Source organism: Rhinatrema bivittatum, chromosome 3 (genome assembly GCF_901001135.1).
Source record: "Rhinatrema bivittatum chromosome 3, aRhiBiv1.1, whole genome shotgun sequence".
NCBI lineage: Eukaryota > Metazoa > Chordata > Amphibia > Gymnophiona > Rhinatrematidae > Rhinatrema > Rhinatrema bivittatum.
In genome coordinates this window covers 334,054,042-334,073,656 of record NC_042617.1, presented here as the reverse complement: position 1 = coordinate 334,073,656, position 19,615 = coordinate 334,054,042, and the positions used below count along the sequence as shown (strand labels likewise).

Here is a 19,615-nt window from a genome sequence, read left to right as displayed (position 1 = left end):
CAGGTGTCAGGATCTGGTCTCTGGGTTGGGTCACATCTTCTGGCCTGGGCTCAGGCTCTGGCCTATGCTGAAGCCCTGTCATTGGGCCCCATCCTTTGGGTAAGGTTCCAAAATTGGGCTTGCGTCCAGACTGAGGCCCTGAAGTTGGGACCTGGCCTCCAGGTCTGATTATGGCTTAGGGCCTGGGCTCGGGATAAAGCCCTGACTTCAGAACTCATCCTCTGGGTCGATTCACAGTGTTGGGCCTGGATCCAGACTTCAGCCTAGACCAAGTCATTGGCCTTGAGTAGGCCGAGGCTTCAGCCTAGTTTTTGCCAGTGGACAGGGCCGGAGGAACCACTAGGCAAACTAGGCTTGTGCCTAGGGCACCGAGACATAGGGGGTGCTGCGGCAGGCAGCAGAATTTTGAAACAGCAAAAAGTTCCCTTTCAAAATTCTGCCAGCCCCTGACTCGCCCTGCCTCCCCCCCCCCCCCCCCCAGTGCCACCCTCCCGATGCCTCCCTGGTGGTCCAGCGGAGGGCCCGGGAGCAATCTGCCGCTCCCGGGGCCTCGGCTGCCACTAACCAAAATGGCACCGGTGACCTTTCACCCCTACCATGTGACAGGGGCCAACCAACACCAGTAGCCCTTGTCACATGGTAGGGGCTGAAGGCCACTGGCGCCAGGGGCGGATTGGCCTATCGGGAGATCGGGCTTCCCCCAGTGGGCCGGTCTAGCAGATCATGTGGCCGAAGTCTCCGGCTGCGCCAATCTTCTTTCTGTGTATGTGTATGTGTGTTTCTGTGTGGTGTATGTGCTGTATATGTGATGTGAGAAAGGAATGGAGCTTCTGTGTGGGTATATGTGTTTGTATGTGAGAAAGGAATCTGCCAGTTTAAAAAAATGAAATGTGATAATACATATACCTCAACGTTTGTGCTGGTAGCACAACTTTTGAAAAGTTGGATGAAAGATAAAATTACTGAATTTTAAGCATCCCTCTTCTGGAAAATAAAATTTAACTTAAAGTGGGTAGAGACAAAATGTAAAGCAAAAAAAAAAAAAAATTAAAATATTTAAAATGTTTATCTCAGCAAAATCACAAATTTAAGATACTGTTGCCAGGTGGGGTTTGGTTTTTTTTTTTTAAGCATAATTTAAGCATGAAGACTAGAATAGTTCCAATCTGAAACAGTTTTGATTTTTTTTTTTAAGCCTTTAGAAAATGTATATTTTTAAATGACTAAGACTGGAATCTTCCCATTTAAAAGGGAAGCTGACTAAGGATGTCTTTCTGTTCCATATCTCCCACATGAATAATCATACGACTGATAGTTTGAAGAAAGACACTTGCTTTATTACCTGAAAGCGTAAAACAAGAGAAGCTGTACGGTGTGGGTGGCTGTCTCTTGGGAGGACAGACCTGAAGGAAGGGTGTCATTTTGCCTTCTAATAGGAATGTGGTTTTCTTATTTAAGGGTTGGGAGCATCACTTTCACTTTTAGTAAAAGTGAAAAATCATGCAAGTCTGAAAGCAAGGTGTTTCTGTGAGAGTGTAATGTGTTTGTGAGACAGGGAGGGTGCTTCTGTATGCGTGTGGTGTATATGTGAGTCAGGGAGGGTGCTTGTGTGTGTCAATGTGTGTGTGCGAGAGAGTTGGAGCATGTTTTTGACTGGCTTGTAGCTGTGAGAGAGGGCATGTGTGTGATTGAACCTGTTTGTAAGTGAGATAGAACATGTGTGTGATTGAGAGCTTGTGTGTAAGTGAAATAGAGAGAGCATGTATGTGATTGAAAGCCTGTGTGTAAGAGAGAGCGAGAGCATTATGTGATTGAGAGAGTCTGGCCAGAGAGGTGACATGTGTATGTGTGAGAAAGACTGATCAGGTAGATGACTGGTGTATGTATGTGAGAGAGAGAGACTGGCTGGGGAGATGATTGGTGTGTGAGAGATAGAAACTGGTCCTGAGTGTGTGACTGGTGTGTGTGTGTGTGTGTGTGTGTGTGTGAGAGAGAGAGAGAAGAGACTGGTTGTGGTCCCTAAGGAAGAGGACTGTGAGGACAACTTCAGCAGCTACTGCTGCTTCTGGTATGGCCTGCAAGGGAAAGGAGTAGGAGAACTGCTGGGGAGGGTAAGTAAAGGTGGCTTTTTAAGTTCATTTTTCTTGATTGACTACCATTTTAATTATTGGGTAGTATGTGATGTGTCTGCTGTTTGAAATATTTTATTGGTGTTTGGTAAAGCTTACAAAATTTGCATGAGTCTTTATTATCGGATATTCTATTCATCAGCTGTTTTGAAATTATTTTATTTGTCTGATTTTATAATTATGATTAATGATTTATATATCTTGATTTTATTGATTTGTTTCATGAGGAATGGTGAAATTTTTGTTTTTCCATTGTTACACTGTATAGAGTCTGGTGTGATGCATTTTACAGTTCAGTTTTTGTCTGCACGTTTTTTTTTATATTTTATGAGGCTTTATTCTGTATTTGGTGAGGGTTTGTGTTCTCCATGCAAAGACTGAGATGAAGCATTCTTTTAGCATGTGGTTTTTCTGTAGGGATCTGTAGTAGCTTGGCCTGTTCTGTTTTCCTGATAGGAGGTGTATTGATATTTTAGATTCAGTTGTAATATTTGTAGTATTCTTTATCATAGGTGGGGTTGTTATTCTTTGAGTGTTGGCAAATAGTACTGTGTTGATACGGGAGGACCATGCCGAAATATATCACATTAGGTATGATGCCATATGAATTCCAAGATGCAAAGTTTTCTTGTTGGCATCATAACAGTGCATGGAATTATCACAATAACTTGTATATTAATTTTACCTCAGAATGTCATTTTTCATGTAAAATATGATATAAATACATAATATAAAATTGTGTATGGGGAGGGGGCGCCAGACTGTAAGGGCCTAGGGTGCCTAATACCTTGCACCAGCCCTGCCGGTAGATCCTCACTAGACCGGGTAAGTGTAGGTCAGGAAGGATACTGGATCCGACATTTTTCTGGGAGGGTAGGAAGGAGGATTCACTTTTGTTTTTTGGCTGGTTTTTTTTAGGTTTTTAATTTATTGCTTCATTCAAACAAATCAAGCAATCCACAAACTGAAATTCAGTGGGAAAAACACCTCCCAAAAGTGAACCAAATAATAAAAACATTTTTTTCCCCTGCACATCCCTAGTAGATACCTGGAATGATTTTCTTTAGAGGTGGTGGGAGGCAAAGGAGTAATTGACTTTAAAAAATGCTTGGGGATGCTTTATAGGAAGAATGAGTGGACCAAGTGCAGACATTTTCTGTGTAATAGATCCTGATTCCATCTGAAAAATAAGCATGTTGTGTTCACTTTTCCTGTAAATCATTATTACATAGCAATGTGTGTCCTTACAGAGCAAAATATTGCTGCACAGCATATCAATGAATTGTTGTGCTTGGAAACCTGTCAGCAGTTGATCTCTTCTGGAGACAGAATGAGTTGGGGAAGGGTAAACGAAAATAACTTCCTCACATTTGGGTAAGTAGGTAGAAAACTTTGGAGATAGACCATGAGCAGACAGAGCAGAAGGCTTGCTAGCTTTACAGTTCTATGTTGTAAGGGGACAAGTTTCTTATCCATTTATGCAGCTAAATAATGATTGACCTGGGTAAATTGGCCTGACTGAAAGTTGTCCTCACTCAATCCGGCTAAAAGCACGAGCAGGGTGATACAATGTGCACTTTTAGCCTCATTTGTGGGAGGAATTCCTGGGGACATTTTTTGGGTGGGGTTAGAAAATGGCATGCGTAGATTGTATCTTCAAATCTTCGTATGTTATTTTAGATAAAAATTCCACCGACAAAAAAAAAAAAACAGGTGCAAATGTCTATGAGTAGGTTGTATTTGTGGCAATTTTTTTTTTACCATGTGACAGGGTATCCGTGCCATTGGCCGGACCCTGTCACATGGTAGGAGCACTGGATGGCCCACGCCATCTTATGCTCCTACCATGTGACAGGGGCTGACCAATGGCACCGGTAGCCCCTGTGACATAGTAAGGGCAAAGGCTATCGGTGCCATTTTGATTACTGGCAGTCGATGCCCTGAGTGCAGGAGATCGCTCCCGGACCCCCGCTGGACCACCAGGGGCTTTTGGCAAGTCTTGGGGGACCCTCCTGACCCCCATAAGACTTGCCAAACGTCTAGCAGGGGTCCGGGAGCAACCTCCTGCACTCGGACTGTCGGCTGCCAGTATTCAAAATGGCGCCGATAGCCTTTGCCCTTAGTATGTCACAGGGACTACCAGTGCCATTGGTCAGCTCCTGTCACATGGTAGGAGCACAAGATGGCGCTGGCCATCCAGTGCTCCTACCATGTGACAAGGTCCGGCCAATGGCACGGATACCCTGTCACATGGTAATGGCAAAAGGCCATCGACGCCATTTTGATTAGTGGCAGCCGACGGCCCGGGAGCAGGAGATCGCTCCAGGGACCCCCACTGGACCACCAGGTACCTGTAAAAAGATTTTTTTGGGGGGGTCGGGAGGGTGGGGGAAGCTAAGGGATTAGTTTTAAAGGGTCGGGGTGGGTTTAGGAGTTATTTTTGTGTGCCGTTTTTCCCGCCCTCCCCCAAAACGATAAGAGAACCCCCACGATCAATATCGTGGGGTTTTCCTATCGTTTTGGGGGAGCCCCCGATTTCTGACGATTTTGAAAATATCGTCCGATATTTTCAATCGTCCGAAGCCCAATTCACATCCCTACTGGTTTCACTTCCAGAGCACTTCCTGGAACTTCCATAGTTCTTTCTTTCCTCCTAATATTTCACCTGGTTCTCCTACCTCATTGAGAATGATTGATTATATTGGGGTGGATTTTAAAAAAAAACAAAAACCCTTATTCTGAAGTACAAAATAGAGGAATGCGTAAAAAAAAAAAATGCTCAGGATTAACCATGTTGTTGTTCTGAATGGGATAACAGAATAATGTGAGAGATTTCATGCAAAACCAGAAAATCAGGAGAACTACCTGAGATAAGCTAAATAATATGGGAAATGGTTTCTAAATAAAGCCATCACTTTCCATGAAAACCACAGCACAATCATTAGAGACACCATTGCCGTGTCCGGAATGTGATCTAATTTTCATTTGGAAAATCCTTTCTACAAAAAAAATTGAAATTCCCACCCTGTACCCTGTGGGTCTTTATGCCTCTCAGCCTAGCTGCCATGCCTAGTTCTTTCAACTTAGAGTTCTCTTTGACCACTGCCTTGCTGTCAGACCCCAGACCTAACACCTTGCCAGTTGGGGTTGGGGGCTGGGAGCTCTGCTTGGCACCTCTCATAATGCCTTGGAGTCTTCAAGCCACTTTTTGTGCTGCTTGACTCCTTTATCAGTGCTTGCCTTGCAGGTTTCACTGGCCCCTTTTCTGCTTTGTTCATTCTTCATGCTGACATAGGATACTAATTCCACATTGGCTGCCAGTTTGCCACTTGAGATGCCATCAAGGGTTCAAGCCTTGGGGTATTCTTCACACTTTTTCTTCTTCTTTGCTCCTCTCACAGTGACTTGGTTAAATCCTGCCAATGCTGGCACCTCTTTGCCCCTTTACGGAGTCGTAAGCAATTCATACCACTTTTTGTGCCACTATCCAATTTCACATGTCTTTCCCTTTCTGTTGATTTCGTCCCACAAGTTTTAAGACAATTTAATTAGAAAACCACTATTCTGGAGCCCAATATAGGTTGGAAATTAACTGCCCCTATTTGCTTTCAGGCCGATTCTGTAAAAAGTGCGAGAGAGCCGGCGCTCCGTGTTGAGCGACGGCTCTCCTGGCGCGCGCCCAGGCACCCCTCCTGGGCACGCAATACTCCATTCAAATTAGGTATCACACCAATAAGGAGGCGCTAGGGATAATAGCGTGTCCCTAGCGCCTCCTTATTAGCGGAAGAGGCCCATGCTGAAGGCAGTCCACACCCGATGTAGTCAGTTACTTCTGATCTGATGGATGACTTAGGTAAAGTCGCCCCCCAAGGAGGCCATCACCTAGCAAAGCACTGCCGCTTGCTGTCTGCACCACCTGGCTGGGAAGAATGTGGGAACCCTCGAAAGGAGAGGAAGGAAATGCACCAGCGCCGATGAAATGTTTCAACAACAACTCAGCAAAAAGAAGACGAAGCAGATTTGTCATGCAAATGAGGGCGCCTGCTACAGGAGAAGTCTTGGCAGAGGGTGGGGGAAGGGGGTTGCTGGTCATGGAGCAGGATTGCTGTGGAGTGGATTTTACAGTCATTTGCAAAATGAACATTGCAAGGGAACTCTTTTTTTAAGCTATTTTATTTTGCAACTGTTTGGGTTTTTTTTGGTAAATGGACGACAGAGGCAGCTTGCCCCAGTTAATGTACAGTATAGAGTAGGCAGGTGTTTTTCTACACCCAAATCCTTCTTCCCAGGCACACTAGTGCCCCTGTGTCTCCTGAGCACAGCCTGATGTCGTTCACGGTGAGATGCTCAGATTTCATGATGGGGACCTTCCTAGCCGAGCAAATGCATCCGCCCTTTCGCCTGGTCATACAGGGACATCATACGGGGGCATTGCCTGGGCCTCAAATACTCACGTTACACATCTAGCTCTGATGGATGGAAGTGGCCACATTTCCCAGTCCAACTGGTCCAGCCATTCCTGGCAAATATGACTTAACTGAATGGCTGCTTCTAAGGTACACACATTTTTTTTTTTTTTTACAGAGCGGGATACTTCTGCAACTTCGGGTCACTTAGATCTTAATGGCTGCCCTTGGGCAGGTGTTAATTTCTGAGAGTAAAATGTGCGGCTTGGCCGCACATTTTACTTTCTGTATTTCGGGTGACTAACCAATAGCCTCATCAACATGCACTTGCATGTGATAAGCACTATTAGTTTCGGCGGGGTTGGCCACGCGTTTTCCACGCACTATTACTCCTTACAGAATAAGGGGTAATAATAGCGCATCTAAAACACGCAGCCAAACGGGGGCTAAATGGTGCGCTCGGCCATTTAATAGCAAATGAAAACGAATTAAACAACATTTTTTTTTGTTTTGTTTTGAAGCTAAAGAAATTAATTAGGGTCCCAATGAAATGGATTTTCAAGTGAAACAAATGTTTCCTGCTGCACACCCCTAACACATATGAAGGGACCTTTACACAGATCAAACTGAATTTGGAATTTTCTATTGAACATGGATGTCTCAGTGAGAAAATGTGCTCAAGGCAACTTATAACCATTGATAGAGTTCATAGTGAATTCTTCTCTTTGGAACACACATACAGAGTGCCCTGTTTGTTTTGCACTGGCGCTGGTAACTTACAGAATTAAGATTAGAGAGAACACCTGCAGTCAATACCTTTAGTCTATGCTCTGGGCACTACAAGTGCATCCCATCACAGGACTTTCTCTAGACTTAGGCCTGAGAATGAGTGTTACCCTCCCAACTTCATAATGCACACTAGAAGAAGGACTACATTAGCATATGTTTATTGTATTGGATTATTATTTTATTTTGTAATATTTACTGAATTTTGAATCACCTACTGTGTTGTATAAATTATACTTTATCTATTGTATTGTAGGCAATCTTTTGGGATTTTACTGTGTCTCTGCTTCAATGCAATGAGACTGCATCTGTAGTTAATCACAGCCAGCCAGCATTTATTCCATGTACAATCTCAGATATACTTGAAATATATTTTGGTAGCTAAAATAATTCAAAAGGAGGACATTATACCTAGAGCACTCATGTATAGCTATTGGCTTCAAAAGAGGAGGTTGTGATGCTGCAACAAAAGACAATTTCACTCTCTGCAGGTTTCTAGGGTATATTCAGAAGGCTCTAATTGAAGGCATGCTTCATTTACCTGGACTATAAAAGAAGTTACATTTGTTTAAGATAATGTCTCAAAATGACCTCATAAAATGTACTCTTGCTTAAGTATTTTACAGGTTATTTAATGGGGATTGATTTTTTTTTTATTTTGCAAATTTATTGAATTTTATCTTTCCCAGGCTTTCTGTATACTGGATGGATTTATAAAACCTACAGAGTTCAATATTCAAAGAGCATTCAAAGCTCGATAGCTGGTTAAGTCACTTATCTGGTTATCTTTTAGCTGGCCAATTTGTGGGCAGGCAATGGGCGGATCTGGGTGGCCTACATATCTAGGTCAACGCAGATCAGAAGGAAAAGTTTCTTGAACCTTAGATCTGATGTAGAAGCAATTGCTGCTAAAATGATTGTAAAGTTTCCTTGTCGATGTGAGATCTTTTTCTCAAACCACAAATATGTTTTTTATGAAGTATCTCAGCTCCAGAAGTTCTTGAGCTCCCACACCCCAGTTAGCACAGATTAGTGGTTAGAAGCATGTATTTAGTTAAGACTCAGTGTACTCTCCATTTTCTTTGGATAACAGTATAGTCTATATTTGATGTACCGTTTGATTTCTGTTAAATAGCTTGTGGATTTCCTATGTTATGTACAGGCAATCTATTTCAGGGTAGAGATTATTATAGAATTATGTAATTGCTTTAAATGCTTGTAATTCTAATTTATAATGTGGTGAGGGGAGGGGTGGAGGGCAGACTATGAACGAGATCATGGGGAGGAGGAGAGTTGCACCTGACATGCTTGTGGGAGACAATCCTTAGTGAATCATGCCCAAAATGGGAAAAACAACCCCTAAAAATCTTTACTACATCATCTGCAGAGTAACTTTCTCAAAATCACAAATATCAGTGGGAGAAATGTGAATTGAATGCCAGTCATCAGGTTTCTACCTATTACTCCAACCACAAGACCAAACTGTCTCGCCACTATAGTTGAGGACTATGTTATGCAATACTGTAAGAAACAAAATAATTTCCTAGAATGGCAAATAGTATCAACAAAGTTTCAGAAATGTAAAAAATAAATGCAAGGTAAACAAAAAAAGAATAGATGCCTTGATCTTTTCCAAATATTTATTAAAGTAGAGACGTATAGATGTATTCATAAAAATGCCCGACTCAGGCCGAGTTTCGCAGCTCAACAGCCGCTGCCTCAGGGGCTTGGACAATCAAGAATCTCAGATGAGTATAAAATCATCAAGGGAAGGTCACTGTGAACCAACACTGAAAGATAACTTGCAAAACGCCGTCATGTATTCAGTCTCTAGAGCTGCGAAACTCGGCCTGAGTCGGGCATTTTTATGAATACATCTATACGTCTCTACTTTAATAAATATTAGGAAAAGATCAAGGCATCTATTCTTTTTTTGTTTACCTGACGGCCAAAAATAAATACAATACAAAGATTCAAAACTAAAAAGCACAAAAAATGCATTAGATTAGAAACATGCAAAATGTCATTATATTGTCATTGCCAAGTATAATTATTTCACTGAAGACAGAGGCAAGAAGGTTAAAGACAAAACTTAATGGCAGTGTTCAGTAATATGATGACTTTAATTGCCCATTTATAGTTCATAACTATATCATTGAGGCCAGAGTAGCTATAATTTTTAGCTTATTGTATTGTATATGCTGAAGTATAAGGAAGAACCTTGGGTGCAAGGGTCAAAATGTGCAGATATTTCCATTCTTGCAGTCTGTTTAATATTACTTCACCTTGTAAACTAAAAGAAGGATCAGTGTAGAAACATATGCAGAGAATTTATCTTACCTTTTCAATTCCACAACCTCTCCTGGTAACTGTCCAGTATTCATCCTCTGTCATGACCCTATTCTTCTTCTGCCTTTCCTTCATCCTAGAAGGAAATACCCCTTTCATTACTGTTGGGGACTTTAACGTTCATATTGTCAACTCCTTTGCCTTTCATGCGGCAAACCTCATTGTCTACACCTCCTCATCTTACCTCTAGTCATGCTCTAACTCCTGCACTCACTAGCATGGCCACTGTCTTGGTCTAGTCATTTTTTCCAAATTCCCTATCTCAGGCATCTTCATCTCTGCTCCACACTTAACCACCTTCTTCTATAGTCATACTCCAGCTCTTTCTACAACTCAAGAGGGAGGAGGTCTTTGGGGCAGGTACCCATAACATGCAGGGAAGTAAATGGGAATGGGGGTTCTTCAGGGCACCTCCTCAGGGGAGGATTACTGGGCCATAGCCAGTTCTTTAGCCATTGGGGGGTGGGGGGTGGGGGTAGGTGGCAAATATCACCCATGTATTGCTGCTGACTTCAGCATGACTGTAGTAAAACTGCATTATCCAGGTATTTACTAAACATTTTTCACTCTTTTGTAAATCCTAATATAAAGGTGCTGTACTGAATATGGACCTCATAATTTTCTAAAGGGCTATTTCTGCAGATAAAGCATTGCTTTACCCTCAGAAGTCCTAAATACTTTTGTCACTCCCTTCTTAAACTACAGCAACCAACTCCTCACAGGACTCCCACTGAACCATTTTTCTCCACTATAGTCTTCAAAACTGAGCTGCATAACTATTCTTTCTCCAATGGCATTTCAATCACTTAACCCTTCTTCTGAAGTCATTACGTTGCATCTCCATATGGTTCTACATAATTTCAAGCTTCTTCTATTCACCTACAAGTACATATCTAGCTCCACAGTATCTCTCCTTTCTTATCTCACCTCACACTCCTTTTTACAAACGTTGTTCATCAGGCAATCTGCTCTAATCTGTGTCCTGCTTATTTTTCTGTTGTGTCCGTCAGTCGCAGATGGCTGTGACCTCTCTGCCTCACCTCTCTTCTACCATTTTCCTCCTCCCTGGGAAAGATGGCTGCCTCCGGTGCTGATTGCCGAAACCCTCAGCATTTCCGACACATCATGGGTGTCCCCTTCCGCCATGTTTCTTCCTGAGACCTCCTAGATGCACGCGTGCATACCACCTACGCTTTTGAATACGTCATGGTGGGAACCTCAGGAGTGCCCCCACCGCGTGACGTCAGTACCTCTGGGTATTAAAACCTCTGCTCTGCTTTAGCCCAATAAATTAGCAAGGACTTCGGTTTTGCTACTCTGACCACCTCTAAGCTGCTCGCTTGGATTCCTCTCTACTCTCCGGGGTAACTCGCTACTACAGAAGCTCTGGGTACCCGCTCCTCGGGGCTCCTCACTTCTATCTGCACTTCGTGGTTCAACTACCTAACATAGGACACCCTCTCCTCGGGGGTCCTATCTTCTTTCTTCCAGGATCCTTTGGCACTCCTAGGTACTTGCTTCTCGAGGGTCTATCCTACTCAGGGTATCCTGTACCTCGGACCTCAGGTCCCTCTCTCCATTCTTCTACCAAGGAAGTTACCACCTCTGCCACTCTGTGAGTATCGCTACGCTCCAGCTCTCCTTATTCCGGCCGTACGGCAACACAATTCGAGTGCAGGAGGTCATTCCCGGACCCCCGCTGGACTTTTGGCAAGTCTTGTGGGGGTCAGGAGGCCCCCCCAAGCTGGCCAAAAGTCCCTGGGGGTCCAGCGGGGGTCCAGGAGCGATCTCCTACGCTCATGACATCGGGGGACAGGAAGCAAAATGGCACCGGCGCCACATCTATCAACACACCCGTGGCCCGAGAGTGGAAGATCACAATGGGACCCCCCCACTGGACCCCAGGTAATTTAAGACATTTTGGGGGGGTTCAGGAGGGTGGGGGATTTATTTTAAAGGGTCGGGGTGGGTTTTAGGGATGTTTTAGTGTGCCGGTTTTCCCGCCCTCCCCCGATTTATGATTTACACGATATTTAAAAAAACAAAACCACGACGATCCGATTCCCTCCCCCCCCAGCCGAAATCGATCGTTAAGACGATCGATCACATGATTCACATCTCTATTAATTAGAATCCCCTACCCTCCCGACCCCCCAAAACTTGCCTAAAGTCCCTAGTGGTCCAGCAGGGGTCCCGCGAGTGATCTCCTGCTCTCGGCCTGTTGGCTGCCAGTAAACAAAATGGAGCCTGTGGCCCTTTGCCCTTACCATGTGACAGGGGCTATCGGTGCCATTGGCCGGCCTCTGTCACAGGAGCAATGGATGGCCGGCATCACATTAAAAAATAGCACGGGCCATCCATTGCTCCTACCATGTGTCAGGGGCTGGCCAATGGCACTGATAGCCCCTGTCACATGGTAAGGGCAATGGGCCATAGGCGCCATTTTGATTAGTGGCAGCCGACGGCCTGAGAGGGGGAGATCACTCCCGGGAACCCTGCTGGTCCACCAGGGACTTTAGGCAAGTTTTGGGCGGGTCGGGAGGGTGGGGGATTTTAATTAAATCTGAAGGGTTGGGGTGGGTTTAGGGTTTGTTTTTTTAATGCCCTTTCTCCCCCCCCCCCCCCCCAGAGAACGATAAGAAAACCACACGGAATTTTGTGGGTTTTCCTATAATTTCAGGGTCCCCCTAACCGTGATGAAATAGGAAATATCATCTATATTTCATATTTTGTCGCAAACGAATGCACATGCCTAAAAAGCATTGCAAGAGGACCGAGCCTTGGGGGACTCCGCACATGAGGTTTGAAGTTTTGGGTGTTTATTGGCCTAACTGACAGACTGAGTTCTGAAAGACAAATGATTCAAACTGTTTTAGGATAGTACCTTCAATGTTGATGTGGCATAAGGTTTAGATCAGAAGTTGGTGGTCAACTATGTGGAAGACAGAAGAGAGATCTAGCAAGACAAGGAAGGAATCACTATCATGATCAGCATGCAAGTGGATGTTATTAGTGAGGGCTAGTAGAACAGATTGAATTATATGGCCTTTCCTAAAGCCAGATTGTTGACAGTATAAAATGTTATTTTCCTCAAAGTGGTCAAGAAGTTGGAGATGAACTACTTTTTCTATTAGCTTAGATAGGAAGGGGAGGTTAGAGACTAGGTGATAGTTGTCTAATATTTTTTGGTCGGACCCAGGTTTCTTCAGAATCAGTTTGATGATTGCACTTTTCAGTGAGTGAGTGAAGGTGCCTTGAGATAAGGTGCATTTACAATAGTTATCAGCTAGGACAGAGGTTTCCAAACCTATCCTGGAGGACCCCTAGCTGGTCGGGTTTTCAGAAAGCAGGCCTCTGGTGTTGTTCAGGTTATGAAGCAGGCATCAGGCTAAAAGATCTCACAGAATGCATCCCCAGATCTGTCCAGGGAGTGGGAAATACATTCTGAGTAGCTGAAGATTCTCTTACTGGCTGCTTTGTTCTACCAGTGGGCACTGTTGTAGTGAGTCTCTGCAGTGCTCGGTAGGTTAGCTAGTAAGATCATGAGCCAAGTTTTGAATGGATATCATCTACCACCTGTTGGGGAGAACACAGAGAAGAGCATAGTTAGATATCCTTTAGTGTTGGGCAGGGGGTAGATTCTTGGTTGAGATTAGAGCAGTGCTTCCTGGCCAATGCTGTCAGTCCTCCTAAATATAAGGGAGAACAAAAGAAGAGGTTAGGTACAATGTGGTGGTAATGGTAAGTGCATTCCTATCTAGCAGCCAGCCTTCTTAGAAGCAATCATAAATTCCTGACTGTGGAAATCTGGGCACAATATCCAAGATGATGCCCTTGGTGTTGTATACCACCTGCATACAGAGGGCGTGGAACCCACCTGATAAGGGGAATGGAACAACTCCCCTATGAGGAAAGACTCAAGAGGTTAGGACTTTTCAGCTTGGAGAAGAGACGACTGAGGGAGGATACGATAGAGGTGTTTAAAATCATGAGAGGTCTAGAATGGGTAGATGTGAATCGGTTATTTACTCTTTCGGATAGTAGCTTGGAGAAGAGACGACTGAGGGGGGATATGATAGAGGTGTTTAAAATCATGAGAGGTCTAGAACGGGTAGATGTGAATCGGTTATTTACTCTTTCGGATAGTAGAAAGACTAGGGGGCACTCCATGAAGTTAGCATGGGGCACATTTAAAACTAATCGGAGAAAGTTCTTTTTTACTCAACGCAAAATTAAACTCTGGAATTTGTTGCCAGAGGATGTGGTTAGTGCAGTTAATATAGCTGTGTTTAAAAAAGAATTGGAGAAGTTCTTGGAGAAGTCCATTACCTGCTATTAAGTTCACTTAGAGAATAGCCACTGCCATTAGCAATGGTTACATGGAATAGACTTAGTTTTTGGGTACTTGCCAGGTTCTTATGGCCTGGATTGGCCACTGTTGGAAACAGGATGCTGGGCTTGATGGACCCTTGGTCTGACCCAGTATGGCATTTTCTTATGTTCTTATGTTCTTTTGGTAGGTGGTCTCATCTTTCCCTGGTGCCTTTATAGGGACATAAATGCAATTGATAGCCCCCAGATAGAGAGGAAGCATGCAAATTGGTAGAAATCAGTAATTATTTGCTGTTGTTGCTGTCTGCTCTGGGTGCAAGCACACATACACTGGAATTTTAAATTGGCCATGCAAGTGTGCATTTATAATATAAAATACAGCTAGAGCATGTATATGTGCTCCTAATTTTAAATGGTTACATGTATAAACGTTATCAACGTATCTTTCCTTAGGACTTGTCGGCTTTTACAAGTGCAAGTGAGCACATTTTAAAACAGCGCGAGAAGGAAATAACCAGTTTGACCACTTAGTCCAACTAGTTTACCCAGTCTATCTCTAGGTCATCAAGACCCCTCAGGTTCTTCAGCCTGCACTCCCCCCAGATCCCTCACCCAGTCAGTCTGTGCTATAACAAATTTTATTCTGACTTACACATGAAAAAAAGTAGAAGTAAATATGTGCAGGGAACAGCCTCATGCACGCTGCATTTACTGGTTTAAAAATCAGGATTTAAGCACATAAATGTTGGCCCCAGCCCAGAACACTGTTTTCCAATTGCTAACACGCCTCTTTTTTTCATGCGTTCTTTCACTCACACAAGCGCATATATGTGCATATTTTGCTACTTTTCAAATAGGAATTGTTTGTGCTCAGCCCATATCCTCATATATATGGGCTTTTTTACTCAAGAAGCTTTTTAAAAATGTACCCCATATTGCACAGTTGAGAATTGTTTGCTCACTGCTAGATCCTGAATATATATTCACATATATGTATGTATACACAACACTAAGATTATTTTAAATCTTCCTATTCCTACTTTGCAAGCACATGCTCTCAGCTTTCAGTCCCTTGGTTATTTTATTAGTTTTTAGCATTCACACATCACTTTTAATAATCATTTATTAAGGAAAAACACTTTTAGACTACATTTATAAGTAGAAATATAGCATATAGAAATGATATACTTTATTGACATCTTTTTATATTTTATTCATGTTTAGAAACACACAAAAGGATTTTTACTCTGTGAGACCTTTTTTTTTTTTATCAGGCCTTCACATAGATTTTTATTTTTAGTTTATCTTTTTAATCTTTCTAATTTTATTTTACACCCGACTGCGATGTGTGTCCATTTAATTTCTATCATCCAAAAAAGGAAATATCAACTCAACTATTATTCAACTAGAAGTGCCACTCACCCAGGCTATATCAAATATTACATTTTTTTTGTTAGATTTTTTAGTTAAATTATTTTGCCGCAGCATCAAGCCTGACAGTGTGCCCACCTGACATTCAAAACGGGGGGCTTCCCGGTCTTCTAATCATCTGCGGTAACAGTTTTTTTCTCTTTTTGTTTCTATTTTTCTTTTCTTTTCTTTTTTTTTGTCATTTATTTTTATTGAAATTTTCAAATAGATTGGCAAATATACATCATTACAAGGTCTCATTGCACTCACCATGTAACAAAACTCAGCCACAAACATCAAACATCCTCCTAGAAGGAAAAAAAAAGGACTAAGAATATACATACAAGTGTAAAAGACCAGGTACGACCTGTTGTGACATACCCGTCTGATATTGTCCAGTATGCACATGAGCTTTAAACAATAGCAAAATTCGCCAATATTTGGTATTATATAATAGTCTGAACATCATTGAAAATCATTAAAAATCATTGAAAACCCCAAATTCCCAACCTCCCCCCCCTCCCTTCCCTCCCACAAACCCTGTGTGTGTGTGTCAATGAAAAAAAAAAACTGAGAACTCAGCATCCCTAACCTGCTTTACCAGATTTGAAAGCCTACCACTAATCCAGAAACAAGACACAGGCACCCAACATAGATTCATAAACCTAACACAGATTTGTAAACCTAACACAGATTTATAAACCTAACCCATTGGGGTGGATTGAAATGTCATGTCCAGCCATCTTAGTAAATCCCTCAAATTATAGTAGGGCGTAGGTATGTCTCCAGCGGTTTCCACGTTTCTGCCAATATCCTCCTCTTTGCTGGAGAGGCATTATGACCACATGTGTATTCTAACGTAAATAGTTTAATCAGTAGTCTAAACCATTGGTCGTGCTGAGGTGCCTCGTCTGACACCCAACAAGCTAAGATGGCCTTTTTACCTGTCAGGCTCACTTTTCGTATAAAACGTAGGTCCGATGTATCTGTACTTGTAGAAGGAGCTTGTTCTAGTCCAAACAACCAGAGAACAGGATCTACAGGTAAATCCTTGGAGAGTAAGGAACTACAAGTGCTGATTAATTCCTTCCAGAAAGAGTAAATTTTTATACAAGACCAAAAGTTATGCGTGTAGGTGCCCACCTCCAGTTTGCACTTAGGACAAATGGGGGAATCAGCAATATGAGCCATAAATGCTCTATCGGTCGCCATATAAAACTTTCTTAGAAACTTAAATTGTAGCTCCCTGTACAGAACATTCTCTGACCATTCAGGTATCTGCTCAAAACAGGACCCAAATTCCTGACTGGTTAGTGTGAACTCTGGCCACTTTACCCAATGCTGCCAGCCACCAGATGTGGTATCAGCTACTATGTTAGTGATAATTGTGTTGCTAAAAGCCGCAATAGTAGGCTTTTGTACCTTATGCACAGACACAATGTTGTGAATAGCCCAGAATTGGGTGGTAACCAGAGTAGACAGCTTTTGCAAATGACAGAAGTTCCGCAGTTGTAAATAAGCAAAGTGGTCAGAGGAGGAGAGACCATATTGATGTTGGAGGTCAAGGAAGGAATACGGTTGACCAGTTTCCCTTGAGAAGCACTGATACACCCAGGTCAAACCCTTATCCTTCCGTCTGTGAAAAATCGATGTAGCAGTTGCTGGGGGAAAAAGTGGGTGACCGCAGATAGTTAACAGCGGTGTGAGTCGCGAGGGTAGATCAACCTGCAGGCAAAGATAAGCCCAGGTTTTCCTGCAAATTTGTATCAAAGGTTGGGCCAAGAGGCTGGCAGATAGCATAGCTCTCGGGAGTTGGAGCAGAGGGTTCAAGGTCTGCTGCTTCCACCAAAATTTGAAAAGTTTCAAAGGGGTATAGTGGGAAGTATCCCCCAAGAATCTTTCACATGACGAAGAAGGCATGCCTGGTTGTGTCTATGCAGATTAGGGCACCCCAATCCCCCTTTCTTTGGCGGTTGCATCAGAATTGATAATGGTATGCAGGCCCTACGTCCATTCCAGATGAATTTTCTAAATAAAACATTAATTTCACTACACTCCTTCCCCGATAGCCAGATAGGGGACATTTGCAGGACATAGAGCCATCGAGGCAAGATCATCATTTTGAGTAATTGTATTCTACCGGATATCGATAGGGGGAGCCCCTGCCACTTTTTTTAGCTGTAAGGCCGTATTCTCTATTTTTCTTTTAAAACAATTTGTTGCATGCATGATCAAGGTAATTAATGTGTATTATTCCTCACTTTCAATGAACACACTCAGTTCACATTTAAACACAATTGAAATCAAATGTTATTACTTCATTTCAGCTTAATATTATTTCTTCAGCTCTGAAATCAAATGTTAATGCTTCAGTTCAGCTAATTTATTATTTCTTCAGCTCTTATTTCTTCAGCTCGACAACCAGCCGATGTTTCGCAGAAAAACTGTTTCATCAGGAGCTGCAGTTCTTAAAGGACCATTTTTCAATAATGTGAAAATGTAACACCACTCCATGCATATTCATTCAAATTCCTTTCTAATATAAATTCCTGTATAACAAAGAATCACTGTCAAAATATATCTTTGACTATTCTTATATTACTTATCTGGTGTTGGCATAAACTCGAACCTTCAAACAGGAAGGCCATCATCTCGAAACGTATTCAAACAAAAGGAACAGAGACCATCTTTACGTCAAATGTCAGCTTATAACCAAGCAACGTCCAATCACAGTTAAGGCAACGCCACTTCTCACTATGATGTAGTCGCCATTGTTTCTTCAAAGTAATACATTTAATTCAAGCTCCGCATTTAGACCTTCAGGATGTAAGCGTTCGAATCATGATAATAAGACACATCAATGCCTACGCACCAGAAAATAATATATCCTAAGACTCTCAAACCAAGCTTGAAACATAATACATTACAACTAAGATAATATTCAGTCTCTCCTTCATCTATTATGTTATAAGTTATTTTACCCATGTATTCTGTTCCAAGTTTTTAAGAACCCTGTTCTATGTAACTTGCACTCTTCTTGCATGTCTTTTTCAGTTACAATGTAAACCGAGATGATATGCAAATTCTGCATGAATCCCGGTATATAAAAATGTTAAATAAATAAATAAATAAATAAATGTAATGTGTCTAAAAAATGTATCCACTTTTATTCTGCCTGTATTAGTTTCTTATTCATATCTCCTCCCCGCCAATGTGGTAAAACTTGTTCCAAAACACACACTCATAGTTCATCGAATACATGGCTCTTCACAAGACAATGTGTAACAATAGGTGCATTCAAACGTTGTGTAGACAGACTAGAGCGATGTTTAATCACTCTAGTTCGTAATTGTCGCGTAGTTTTTCCGACGTACGTCATTTCACACGGGCACTGGATGATATACATTACTCCCATTGACTTACATGTAGTGTGTTGTCTCAACTTAATAGAAAGTTGTGGATTTTTAAACTGAATCTGAGTAGTGGTTAACATATTTACACAAACTGAGCATGACCCACAAGCTGTATGTGATGCATCACTTTGTTTCAGAGAATACACTGTCGAATCGGAATGTACCAGCTAATCTTTTAAACTAGAGCCTTTAGTGTATGTAAATCTTGGTCTCAACTCGAATTCATCATAAAGTTGCAACATGTGCCAATTTTGGTAAATCACATCTTTGAACACTGATGCCATGGGAGAGAAAGGTACTACACAAGTCAGCATTTCTTTTACTGTTTTTTCTTTAGGTAAAAAACAGCCAATCTCGGTTAGTAAATTTGACTCTGAGATATGCTCGTTTGACACAACGTTTTGGGTATCCTCTATTTAAAAAACGATCACTGTAGAAATTGGATGCTTGATGATGGTAGTCTTCTTTTGACGAGCAGAGATGTCAGACCCTAAAAAATTGTCCGGTCAGCAAATTTTCTTTGAGGCTCCGGCGTGTGTGCACTACTGAAATGTAACAAAGTGTTGCTACTCACTGGTTTGTGATAAACGGAGGTTTTAAATCCATTTGGTAATTTATCAATTGTAATATCCAAAAAAAGTGATTCTATGTGTTTGAAAAATTGTTGTAAACCATAAACATGAATTATGTGTGTTTATCCAGACCAAAAAATCAGTAAAATTCTGAGTTCCTTGCCATAAAATCAGGATGTCGTCTAAATAATGTCTCCATGCAAAAATGTGTTGAAAAA

At 42.1% G+C, this 19,615-nt stretch overlaps 1 long non-coding RNA gene across 2 annotated transcripts in view; it reads right to left on the bottom strand.

Moving 5' to 3' along the window:
- The window catches only part of LOC115088783, a 48,459-nt gene that overhangs the window by 5,359 nt on the left and 23,485 nt on the right, over window positions 1-19,615 (bottom strand). The window contains exon 2 of one of the 2 annotated variants that reach the window (XR_003855873.1): window positions 9,662-9,746. The exons of the other annotated variant lie outside the window; for it this stretch is intronic. This is a non-coding gene — a long non-coding RNA (uncharacterized LOC115088783). The remainder of the gene's footprint in view (window positions 1-9,661; window positions 9,747-19,615) is intronic. 2 annotated transcript variants of the gene reach the window in all.